Source organism: Pistacia vera, unplaced genomic scaffold (genome assembly GCF_008641045.1).
Source record: "Pistacia vera cultivar Batoury unplaced genomic scaffold, PisVer_v2 Contig374, whole genome shotgun sequence".
Taxonomy (NCBI): Eukaryota; Viridiplantae; Streptophyta; class Magnoliopsida; order Sapindales; family Anacardiaceae; genus Pistacia; species Pistacia vera.
In genome coordinates, this window is record NW_022196195.1 from 314935 (window position 1) to 327801 (window position 12867).

Here is a 12867-nt window from a genome sequence, read left to right on the forward strand (position 1 = left end):
TTGTCTCACACTCGGCAAAATCATCCTCTTCGTAGTTTTGCTGCACCACTGAGGCTCCACTCGATGCTCTAGTATTACCCACTAATTCAATTGCACTTCTCTCATTGTAGGTCTCTTCTTTCCATTTAAATTCAAACATCTTCTTGTAAGATTAGCAACATTCATAATCTCTCGTTTTCACCCTCTTTGAAACTCGAGCATCAGGATATCAAATAGTCGATTTTCTTTCATTGCATGAAGAAATAAAGCCAAACTTCTATCTTCAGCAAATTCGGTTGAAAGAATCGGCCTTGTCCAGTTAAAAGTCAGCGAGAACTACGCCACTGTAACATCACTTTTATCAGTAAACTGGCTTGATTGAAAATACCTGGATCTACATATCCAAAGGTTCCATGTACTTGAGTGGTCAAATGAGTTTGGTCAATTGTAACAGATCTGGAAGTCCCAAAGTCTGAAACTTTGCTCGATATTTATCATCCAAGAGTATGTTTGTTGACTTAATGTCTCATGGTATAGGTATGGAAGCGGCTGAATTAGATATATAAGCATCTGTAAACTAAGCAATGCGTAGACGTAGCTCCCATGTGATTGGAAACCCTCATTCTCTCATGTATATAATGAAAGAGAGTTCCATTAAATGTATTCGTACACCAAAATCGGAACTTCTGTCTCTAAGCAACACCCCATAATTGAACCACATTTCTGTGATTAATTTGAGATATTATACCACCTCATTGAGGAATTCCGCAACTTGACTTTCATCTACAACTTTGGACTTTTAATTGCTACAATTTTGCCATCAGCTAACATACCTTATACACGGTGCCTTGGCCTCTTGGCCAAGGATTCGATTCGCATTGTAGTTGTCGGTAGCTTTTTCTAATTCCTTTGAAGTAAACAGTCGTGTTTCTCGATGTTACCTTCAGTTGAAGACAACTGTTGTTGCAGTAATAAACCACCATTTCTTTTAAACAATTTATGCTTCAACTTGATTGCTTTTCTCTTTCTTAGAACTTGTACAACCACCATATTCCAATGACGAGCAACAGGTTCCAAGCCCAGCAGAACAACCTGCACAACTCCATATTTATGTAATTAATTAGACATTTTATATTATTTGAAACCTTATTTATTTATATATTTTGTGATCATTATTTGTTGGAATAATTTTTAATGTTAATGTATTTTTTGTGATGTATACATAAATATAAATATTTAAAAAATTTTAATGATTAGGTTGGTAATTGAATCCGTAAGCCAAAGAATCACTATATTCCAAGTAAGGATTTTTATTATCCAGCCCTTGAGAGATCAGCTACATGTATCCAAGGTTTTGAGGAAAGTATTAATATCCCCTGCCCGATAAAATGGCACCTTAAAAAGGGGAGAATGACAATTTCCCACCCAAGGTTTGGCCTAAGGTTTTTCCCACCCTAAAAGTTTCAAAAAGACACTTTCTCACCCACCGTTAAGATCTGTTAATAAAATCCACATAAAACACCGGTGCTCGTGCGACTTCTATGTTAGATGCAACAGGTTGTGCCTGTTCCGTATTTACAAGTGCAACGACCTTTACTGGGGATACCACATGATGGGCAACTGTCTCTTCTACTAGCTAGGTTAGATTCATTTTCACTTTCCATCCCCAACTGTGCTATAGGTCTTGTGCGGGGTCGGCCACGTCGACGCATAATGATATCTACAAAATGCAAATGGAAATAATGCAAACTAAATGTGTGTACTATGCAAATGTCCACAGAATCTCAAACCTAAACTTTGATATCAAATTGATAGGATCCATCCAGACTCTCTGTATCCCTAAGATCTAGGCACACCTAAGAAATCAGGAGGCCCAGATGGATTCTGTGAAATATCTTAGTGCCAAACGAAAAATAAAGAAAATCTCTTAAAAACATTTAGAATATATATATACGCCTTACCATGGCATTACTGTACCATTGAGTTAAAGGGGCCATTTGATTCAATAATTGAATGAGTCACTAGGGGGATAATAATTAGAATACATGTCTGCACCCCTTTACTTGGAAGGCCCCAGCTAGTTTGTTTCATTGCTAGAAATGGATTTCAGGAAATTGAAGAACTATTGGCCTTGGTCCAACCAGTGCCATAGCAGACATAAGAACTTGCTTTACTTTAGAATTTAATTTACTTTACCCATTAATATTTATGTTAATTATGTTAGATAAAATTTGAATAATGTTTGCTCAACTAATAGTATGCAACAAAGAGAACATGTAAAGCTCAAAGTGAGTTGGCTCAGTGTTTAAGCTCACAGAGCAGTTTAGTTAACTCTGTTAATTCTGTTATCTTTTTTGACTGTGAGTTAGAAATTGTTACAGTTATTAGTTCTTCAGTTAAGCTGTAGACATAAAAATCTACCTGTACGGAAGGGGGGGTCTGATCCCGTGAGGTTGAGGCCATTAGAGATCCGCTGCACCTGCACACGTAGAGAAACACACGCGTGAAGCGAACAGGAAATACCGAGGTGGTGTTTGCCTTAGGCACTCCGACGCTCAAGTCAGCAAGGCTGAGAGAGGCTAATAAAGTGAGGGCTAGGGAGTAGAGATTACTGGAAGTCTAGTCGGGGACTATGACTACGGCGGTGATGTGAAGCTCTCAGGCTTTCAATGTGAAGATGTAATGTCATCCCCTTTGTGAGAGGGCTGGCCTCTATTTATATAGTGACTGTTTGGTCTCCCAATCTTGGTAGAAAAAGGAGTCCTAATATGACTCTGATGCAAACCCTAGAAGAATTAGGGTTGTGATAAGCTGTCTTACTAGTGTCCGGATAGGAAGGTGACTCTGATTAGGAGAGTAACTCCGAATAGGAANTTATATAGTGGTCGTCTGGTCTCCCAATCCTGGTAGAAGTAGGAGTCCTAGTATGACTCTGATGCAAACCCTAGAAGAATCAGGGCTGTGGTAAGCTGTCTTACCAGTGTCCAGATAGGAAGGTGATTCTGATTAAGAGAGTGACTCCGGGTAGGAAAGTGATCAGGAATAGGAAGGCGACCTTGAATAGGAGATTGATTAGGAGTAGGAAAGTACTTTGAGGGGACTATGGGCTCTGGATTCGCCCATGGACCTAGGAAATGAACTGGGATTAAGAGGCTCACGCCCACGTGGTTTGGGCCAGCTATGTCTCGTATCAAAAGGGCCTAACCCGGTTTGATCATATCGAGATTGGGCTTGGCTTCTTCTTTAGTGTCGGGCCCGTTTTCCTATTTGGGCCAAGGACGATTTTTGGCCTTAACAGTTTGCCCCCCACTCTCTGAGTTAAGAGTTACTTAAGTTGGAGAGTAGGAAGCGATCGATGGGCACTGGGTCATCCCTCCGAGATGACCGGTTGTTGGTATAGCTGATCCTGTAGGCGATCTGTATCCTGGGGTCGTTCTGTATCCATTTCTGGTCGGGAGTATGTCATCCTTGCAAGGTCGTGCCTGATCGGTGTATAGGGTCGAGGGATCAGAGAAGCATGGTCCAGAGCTCACATGCTCATCCAGTACGTTCGACCGACTGGATAGGAAAGGTCATTCACAGCCTAGGTGTTCGCTTGGTCTTCCGGGTCAAGTGAGGTGGGGAGTTCATTGATATTTAAACATTCGTTCGGTCGGGATGCGCGGACGACCGAGTGGATGAACCTATACTAACTGTTCCTTCATTCGTCATGGAAGGATGAGCGGATGAGGCTTCTTACCTTGGTCCGACGAGGGCACGAAATGGGTCGTTTTAAGCTGGTCGACCGGTGTGCCACGCCTTTCAGGTCGGCGAAGCGTGGGGCACTTAGAATGCCTTCGGAAGTCTAGGACCGAATCGGTCGGGGGTATGGAGCGATTGGGTGGAGGAGATGTGAGCTTTGATGTTAGTTGTCTATTCGTCCGCTACGGGAGAACGACAAAGCTAAAGCTCGGGCTGGACCGTTCCCAGTCGATCGACCGGTCGGGGGGAACCTCCTGAGTCTCTGATTTACAGGGGTGTGGTCCATTGGCAGGCGCGTGTTGGCTCAGTCGGCGGGTATGGGCGGTCGATTCAAGCTTCCATATGTCGTTGCCGTTTTCCAAGCGCCGCAGATGCTTGCCACGTGTTTGACAGAGATCAGATCTTCATTTACGAGGTGGGAAACTGAAAAGGCGTTTTGACCTGTGGCCAATCGCGGGCTGTCACGTGTCCTCGCCTGATAGTTTTCCCCTTTAAAAGTGAATGGCCGAACTGTTCATCTTCCAGTTTGCATTTTTCTCCCATTCTCTCTTCAAAGAAAATTTTTCTTTCCTTTTTGTTTTCGTTCCAGTTTTCCTGAGCAGCGGTGGTTTCCTTATACGGTTTTCGGGACGGCTTTCCGATAAGTACTGTTCCCTTTCGTCTATTCTGTTTGTTTGTTTGTTCTTGCTGAGGTTTTGGGAGAGGCTAAGATACTCTTGAGCTTTTAGAAGAGAGATTGGAATTTTTTTTTGAAGTTTCTAGGAACTTTGAGGAGGATTTGAGGTGTTTAGGTCATGTTTTTTCAAAAATAGGCGTGCATTTGGGATTTTTCGGTGGGTTTCTGGTGGATTGGTCTATTCCCGGGTGGTCTCCGATTGTTTTGGACGGGATTCGTGAAGGCAAAGTCGGGTTAAGTGTGGGTTTGTTCGATCGGTCCTCTTGACCGAACAAGGCACTTTCTTGGTAGTCGTAGGGGAGTTAGGTTGTCCGATCCATCCAACCGGGTGGAGAGGGGGCGCGTGGAGCAGACTGAAAAGGCGGTCGGTCATCCAGGGCGAGTGGGAGTTTTTAGGTTGGTGGGTTGGTGAACAGGGCGAGTAAGTAACTTGGTTTGAGCTTGGAGGTGGGTCGGTCGCCTGGGGCGAGCGAGTTGGTGCTCTACTGAACGTGGTTCCAGGGTCGGTCGGTTGGAAGGGTCGACCTAGGGTAGGGTGCGATCTCGTTGTCGGGCAGGTCGACTGGTAGCGAGCTTTTTCCTTTGGTCTGTCAATTAGGTAAGGCGACTGACCGTCTAAGGTTCCATATCTCTCGATAGGACAGGTCGACTGAGATTGAAGAGGCTGACTTTCGGGGGTGTCGAACGGTGTTGAAGGGCGACCGATAGCTAGGTTGATACTTTGAGTGTTTCTTCTAGTTGAGAATTCCATAATAAGGAACGAGTCAGTCGGTTGGGACGGGCGAGCAATCTGATATGTCAGACGATACATTAGTAGATTCGAGTCGAGATGTGGTGGATGTTGGGGATGAGTATAAGCGTGCCCCGACTATTGTGATGATTCCTGAGGGGAGCGTCTCAATGGGCGTACCGACTGGAGTTAGTGTAGCCGCTTCGGGGGTGAGTCAGACTGGGCCGAGTGGCTTGGGCAGGCATGGTAGGAGTAGGGAAGACTCTGGACGGGCCAGCAATCCATCTTCGTCCAGTAGTGGCTCCGAGGAAGAGCCGAGCTAGCAGGGCAGTGGGATTCTGACCAGGGATTATCCGCCCGTGCTGAAGGATAGTGACGTGTGGCGCATCCGTACATTGTATCATATCCCTGGTTCGGTCAAGATCCAGACCCCGTGGTCGTATGAGCGGGTTGATTGGGAAGCTGAGGGCTGGGTCTGTGTTTATGAGAAATGGTTTCATGACGGGTTGAGGTTGCCTGTGCCTCGCCTCGTCTGGGAGGTGCTGAACCACTTCATGATTGCCCCTTCCCAACTTATGCCAAACGCTTGGAGATTGCTGATGGCCCTGGAGGATCTGTGTGTTCAGCACCAAGTTATGTTTGGGTTACACGAGCTGCTGTACTCGTACTTCCTGAAGGAGAACGATAAGGAGAAGGGCCGATATATGCTGAACTTGAGGCACGACCGGTCTCACCTGGTGACCGACCTGCAGTCCAGTGATAAGAACTGGAAAGACCGCTACTTCTTCTTAAGGGGTCAGGCCGTTTTCGGAGAGAGGGGCTCGGGCGAGATCCCGATCGGCTGGTGAGCCACTGGTGAGAACTTAGTCGTTTCTTTCATACTTTTGATTACTAAATCTTGATTGTATTTTTTGTTTGCAGAGCTTGATTTCAATCGTGCTGGGCAGAGCGGAGATGGCTTGGACATAGCGACTCAGAGAGTGTTGGTCATCCCATCGGAGCAGAGGGATTGGCGGGTAGTGCTAGCAGAGTCCAACTTGAGGACCAGCATTCTTTGGGCTGGAGTAGAGGCGATACAGAGAGGTACTCCCTTCCCCTCGCTGAAGCAGACTTGGGACGTTCTCCTAAGTCGATACTGCAATCAGTTGATTTTTGGTGAGTCCGGGCTGAACCCACTAACCGTTGGAGAGTTTGCACTTGCAGAGTCACTTATGAAGAAGTTGAGTGTCCCAAGTGCGAGCGAGTCTATCGCCAAGCGTCGAGAGAAGAGGAAGAGGAAGAGGGAGTCGTTGGCTAGGGCGGATGCGAGGGTTGAGGACGTATTGGCGACGCCGCCCAGTCGGCAGCCACCGAGCCAATGCCTTCAGCGGGAGCCGGGTCATCCCAGGCTGCCGTTGTGGATGAGGAGGCCGGGACTATTACTATCACGATTCCGGCTACTGCGTCGACTTATTCCGACGCGACATCTATGAATAGGCTGGCCGACTCTTTCTTGTTCCCGGCAGACGAGGCGCACCTGAACCAGATGGGTGCAGTTGCTGCCGCCGATTGGGGTGTATCCCGCGCCGTTCAGGTATGGCAGTGCTTGTTCATTTTTCCTGTTTTTGACTTTCTTCTCATTGCTCAGTTTTGTTGTGCAGGTAGTCACTAGCAATCTTCATCTAAGGAAGTCTGTCGTGGCGCAGGAGAAGCGGATACAGGATGTATCCAAGGCCAACACTGGTTTACGGCAGAGGGAGGCAGCATCCTGGAAGGCTGAGCAGGAGAGTCAGCAGCGCCTCAAGGATAGTGAGGCTGAGGTGGAGAGGTTACGACGCAAGTTAGCCTAGAGGACCGCGGAGGTCGAGTCCCTCAGGGAGCAGTGCATCTCTATTGCTGATGACGCCATCATTAAGGCCTGAGGCGAGCTCATGCTGGAGTTCAAGGAAGGGCGGACCTCTCATTGGGATCCGGATGAAGACATTTTGCTCATGCAGGAGTTGTTGGAAGAAGGAACTGGTCATCCGGGGGGACAGGACGAGGAGTAGGAGCCTGACCTTAGTCAGTCAGGTGTTGGGGACGTGAGCGACCGGGCTGCGGGGCTGAGCACTAGTGGTGCGAGCATGGCGACTGATTTGGTGATGGAGGATGAGGCTCATGCTGAGGATGCTTAGCGCTCTCTTTTGTTTTTGTATTTTGGGGCCTGCGATGCCCTTTTGTCTGGCGTCTGTGCCGTTTTTTGTATTCTGAACTGGGGCGCTTGAGGCCATATATACCACCTTTGACTGTTCTGGTTTCTAGTGTTGTCTACTTGGATGAATGAATTGTTCTTTTATTTCTCTTCTTGTAGGTGTGTTATGTTTGTGCATGTTACCTCATCGTGGCCCAATGGCTAAGGCATGTAGGCCTCATGTTGGGCTGGGTTGGTGCTTTGCTTGTCAATGGTGTAGGAATCATTCATTCGGTCTGGCCGACCTAGTGTGTAGTCCCCTGGATGAATGACGTTGCATCTTCAGTTCAGTTTTTGGGTCGGATGGGGCTGGTCCCAAGGTGCCAAGTCTTGGATCGGACAGGGCCGATCTGAAGGTGTCATCGTGAGTCGAGCGGGGTCGATTCAAGGGTGTGAGTAATTCATCGATCGGGGTTGACTTGAAGGTGTCCGTACGTTTATCAGGCAGGGCCGATTTGAAGGTGTCCGTACGTTCATCGGGCAGGGCCGATTTGAAGGTGTCCGTACGTTCATCGGGCAGGGCCGATTTGAAGGTGTCCGTACGTTCATCAGGCAAGGTCGATTTGAAGGTGTCCGTACGTTTATCGGGCAGGGCCGATTTGAAAGTGTAAGTAATTCGTCGACTGGGGTCGATTTGAAGATGAGAACTTCTAAATAATACTTCATTAAATATCTGTCCATGAGGCCGACTGTCTAAGAGGAGGTGGATAGGCCCACTCATCCTCTTTTTTTTTTTTAAATTTAAATGAAAAGAAATGAAAAACAAATCCTCAAAAAAAAAAAAAAAAAGACAAGGTTCACCTAGGAGTAGTAGCGTTTGAGGCGAACAGCATTCCAACTGTTGTTGATGTCTTTGCCCTCGGGGGTCTGGAGTTTGTGGGCGCCCTTCCCTGCTTCTTTGATTATCTTGTAGGGGCCTTCCCAGGTGGGGCCGAGTTTGCCAGAGTTAACTTCCTTGGTGTTTTGGAAGACCCTATGAAGGACCCAGTCACCTATCTTGAAAATGCGGATCCTCACGTTGCGGTTATAATGTCGGGCGGCCTGTTGCTGGTAAACTGCGTTGTAGATGCTCGCCCGATCTCGTAGCTCATCCACGGTGTCTAGGTTCTGGCAAAGGTTTTGACTGTTTGATTCCTCGTCCGCCCATTGGAGCCTGGTGGATGGAACTGATACTTCCGCTGGAATGACTGTTTCGGAGCCGTTGTCAGGGAGAAGGGGGTTTCACCAGTTGATGATCAGGCCGTGGTTCGGTATGACCAGAGGACTCTAGGTAGCTCGTCTGCCCATGCGCCCTTAGCTTTCTGCAATCGCTTCTTCAATGTCTGTATGATGGTCTTGTTTGATGACTCGGCCTGGCTATTAGACTGGGGGTTGCGGGGTGTTGAGAAGCTCAACTTTATTCCCCACATATCACAGAAATCCCTGAAGCCTGAACTAATGAACTGGGATCCATTATCGATGACAATCTCCTTCGGTATTCCAAACCTACATATTACATTCTTCCAGATGAATGCTTTTACCTCTCGATCTCTGACTTGTACAAAGGCTTCGGCTTCAATCCACTTGGTGAAGTAGTCTGTCACCGCCAACGTGAAGACTCGTTCCCCGGTGCAGTAGGTAGCTTTCCCACGATGTCCATTCCCCACTTCATGAATAGCCAAGGTGTGAGAATAGAATGGAGTCGTTCTGGTGGGAGGTGTGTGAAAGATCCAGCATGCATGAAGAGTGGTGGAGATGGAGAATGAAAGCATGAAAGCATGGATTAAAAAAAACGGTTTACATGCAAAGCTTGGATATGAGATTATACCTACTCCTTTGCTTTGGATTGATGAAGATTAGCTTCAAAATGATGAAACCTCTACACTTTAACACCACCTTGAGAGGANGGGCGATCTCATCCACAAAGGGTGAATCAGCGTAATAGTGGGGCTTGCTCTTCTTGGTTGGGACCGGCATTCCGGGAATGCGTCTCATCACTGCCTCGACGTCGGCCAACCTCTTAGCTAGTACTTGTTCCATAGGAGAAGGGGATGCTACCGGGTCATCCCGTCTTACTGGGTCTGCTATTGCATTCGTCCTCGGCACATTTCGTTGGGTCACCCCTCGAGGGGTAGTCTGATGGATCATTCCGTCATGCATTCCTTGGTAGCATGGATCTTCGTTCATTCCTTCTAGTTCGATGACTCTTATTGTCACTGTTCTATTATTCTACCCTACATGAATGGTCAGGGGAGTCGTCTGGTAGTCGCTCGGTTCGTCAGGATGGATGAGCTTGAGTGTTGGAGTTGGTTTGATTTGGCCGTTCAACCCGCGAAGGTGAACTGAGCCGAAGGGGATTTGTGTTGTGGTGGTTGACTGGAGGTGAGGCGGGATGGTAAGGATGGGCTGGTCTTGCGGATGCGGGCTTTCTGTTACTGGATCGTCTTGATCACGAGGCTGGGATTGATCGGTTGGATGGTGTTCTATTGGCATATCTTTGTCTCCATTAGTCAAGACGGAGTCATCGAGCTCCAGTGCGCTTAATGAACGCGGCCCTTTATCGGAGACCGAGGGCCGCTGCTCTGGTGTGGAGAGAGGTTGTATGGATGGGATAGGGGTGCGGAACCGATTGGGGGGTACTTGGTTGGGCAAGAACTCAAGATCATAGAATTGACTCACCTTCTTCTTAGAGACTGGTTTTTAGCCCTAATGGACGCGTTTTCGGTCTGGATTGCATTGTTCTCGGCTTCCAGTACGGCCATCTTGTTTGAATTTTGTTGCACAAGAGCGGTCAGAGCCTCCAGTCTAGCATCGAGACCGGAGTTAGCGTTGTTCGAAGGGTCAGCCATGGAAACTTCCTCTACGTAACAAGGTTTGTCGAGCTGAATGATTGCTAGAGGCCGCATGGTGGGCGCCAAACTGTAAACGTAAAAATCTACCTATACGGAAGGGGGGGTCTGATCCCGTGAGGTTGAGGCCACTAGCGATCCGCTACACCTGTACACGTAGAGAAACACATGCGTGAAGCGAACGGGAAACACCGGGGTAGTGTTTACCGTAGGCACTCCGACGCTCAAGTCAGCAAGGCTGAGAGAGGCTAATATAGTGAGGGGTATGGAGTAGAGATTACTGGAAGTCTAGTCGGGGACTGTGCCTATGGCGGTGATGTGAAGCTCTCAAGCTTTCAGTGTGAAGATGTAATGTCATCCCCTTTGTGAGAGGGCTGGCCTCTACTTATATAGTGACTGTCTGGTCTCCCAATCCTGGTAGAAGAAGGAATCCTAATATGACTCTGATGCAAACTCTAGAAGAATTAGGGTTGTGATAAGCTGTCTTACCAGTGTCCAGATAGGAAGGTGACTCTGATTAGGAGAGTAACTCCGAATAGGAAAGTGATTAGGAATAGGAAGGTGACCTTGAATGGGAGATTGATCAGGAACAGGAATGTGATTAATGGGCTGTGGGCTCGGAACTCGCTTATAGGCCCAGGAGGCGAACTGGAACTGGGAGGCCCATGTCCAGATGGTTTGGGTAAGCCGTACCTTGTATCGAATGGGACTAATCTGGCTTAGGCCTTTTTGGGATTTAGGCCAGGTCTCTTCTTCATAAATGGTCCTGTCTTCCTATTTAGGCCGAGAACGATTTTTGGCCCTAACATAAGCTAAAGCTGCTTCTCAACTTCTGATCTCTAAATCTTCTCTTAAGCAAATATTTATTATTTTATTTTAACCATTCTGCATTGTTTTCTTTCATTTTTTGTTTTTTTTCGTTTTATTATCGTATTTAATCTTATTTGAAGGGTGAGGTTCATAGCTTGATATGTCCCCTGTTTAGGTATCATATTTCTTTTTTCTATTATAAAATTTCTCTCCTTCCACCAAGGTTTGCCTAAAAAAAAAAANCCATAGTCCCTAAACCACGATGAAGAAATACTTCATCGAACCCATTTCAGATCATACGTACCATGCAGGTAAAGTCCCTCCATTGAGATATCCTAATCGAGTATGGATTCATGGAACGTCAAAATCCTAAACTCGATCTTCTACCGAATTGTCGATCAATATGTCCGGAACTTGTCATCACAAACTTACTTTTGTATGACTAATAATAGACTCTGGCCAGAGATTCAGTTTTCCGACATTTATCGATGTTCGTCTAGGAACTCGAATCCGGATGGAGTCAGCGGTACTCCCGATCCTATATTTCCGAGTCAATGGATCCCCTCTTGACCATCGTTCGTTTCCGCATATGAACAACGCATGACCAAATAGGCTTTATTGTACGAAACATGATTAGTCTCGTACTTATACACCGTATGAACCATACGCATCCATATCGGATCCGACTACAATGTCTCAGGTCAAAGGACTACATCGTGCACTGATATAACCAAACGATAAATCATTGACTACATGCTTTTCCAAGTGATTTGTCGTTATTCGGTCACGTTCGAAAAACAGTTCACCAACCGTTAATCCATACCAATGCCCTAGTGACATGACTATCATCGTCATCCGTACTTATATCAACTCATGATATCTTTCGGAAGCATCCGGTATGCCTACTGTACAATATAGTTGCCCAAATTTATATTGCTTCCGTAGGGAACCCTTTTCGATAATTCATTTACCTATTAAATGAATCATCTGGACAATTCATATACATACTTTATTTTAAATGCATGACTGAATAAAGGAAGCAATTTACATATATGAATTGAAGAACTCTTTCTTCTATTATTTATGATATATATAGATACAAGACAAAATGCTCTGAAACCGACAACACGAATGGTTTCTAAGGCATACACTAATATATACTAACAGTGTGAGATACGGGCAAACCTTTGACAGTTGTCGCACTTCTTCGTGTAGGCGGTCGAATCGGTGCGTATGGTCGGCCAGTAGTATCCAGCGGTAATCACCCGATGAGCAAGACTGCACCCCCTGCATGGTTGTCGCATTCGCCTTCATGGAGTTCGGCTAGAACACTTTGGGCCTCTCCTGGGCTTATGCATTTAAGATAGGGGCCTGAGAACGACTTTCTGAGGGGTTGGCCCTCATGTTAGGTGAGTCTGGCGGCTCTTGCTTTCATTCGGCGTGCTTCGTTCTTACCAGCCGGGATCTTATCGTCTTCCAGGTATCTTATTATCGAGGTCATCCAGCAGTCGGCTTGTTCAACGTCCATGGCTTCTACGGGAGACTTGTTCGGTGGCAGTTCCTTCTAGTTGGCCGGCCACTGCATGAATAAGAGGGGAATGGATGACTAGGAAGAACATGGGAGTGTCGAGCCAAGGTTGGCGAGGCCGTCGGCATGGTAGTTCTCAGCTTTGGGGATCTGTATGATTGAGAACTCTTCGAATTGGGCCTGCAGCTCTTTGACCGTGCTCAAGTAGGACGCCATCTTCGAGTCGCGTGCTTAGTTGGTTGACCACAAGTTGGGAATCGGACTTCACTTCCAGCCTTTTTGCTCCCATTTCTCTGGCCAAGGAAAGTCCAGCTAGGAGGGCCTTATATTCGGCTTCGTTATTCGTGCACTTGAACCCACACTGGA

General features: G+C 46.8%; 1 pseudogene; it reads right to left on the reverse strand.

Moving 5' to 3' along the window:
• Positions 1–315: 315 nt before the first annotated feature.
• LOC116140580 lies at positions 316–1029 on the reverse strand (annotated as a pseudogene).
• Positions 1030–12867: the final 11838 nt, after the last annotated feature.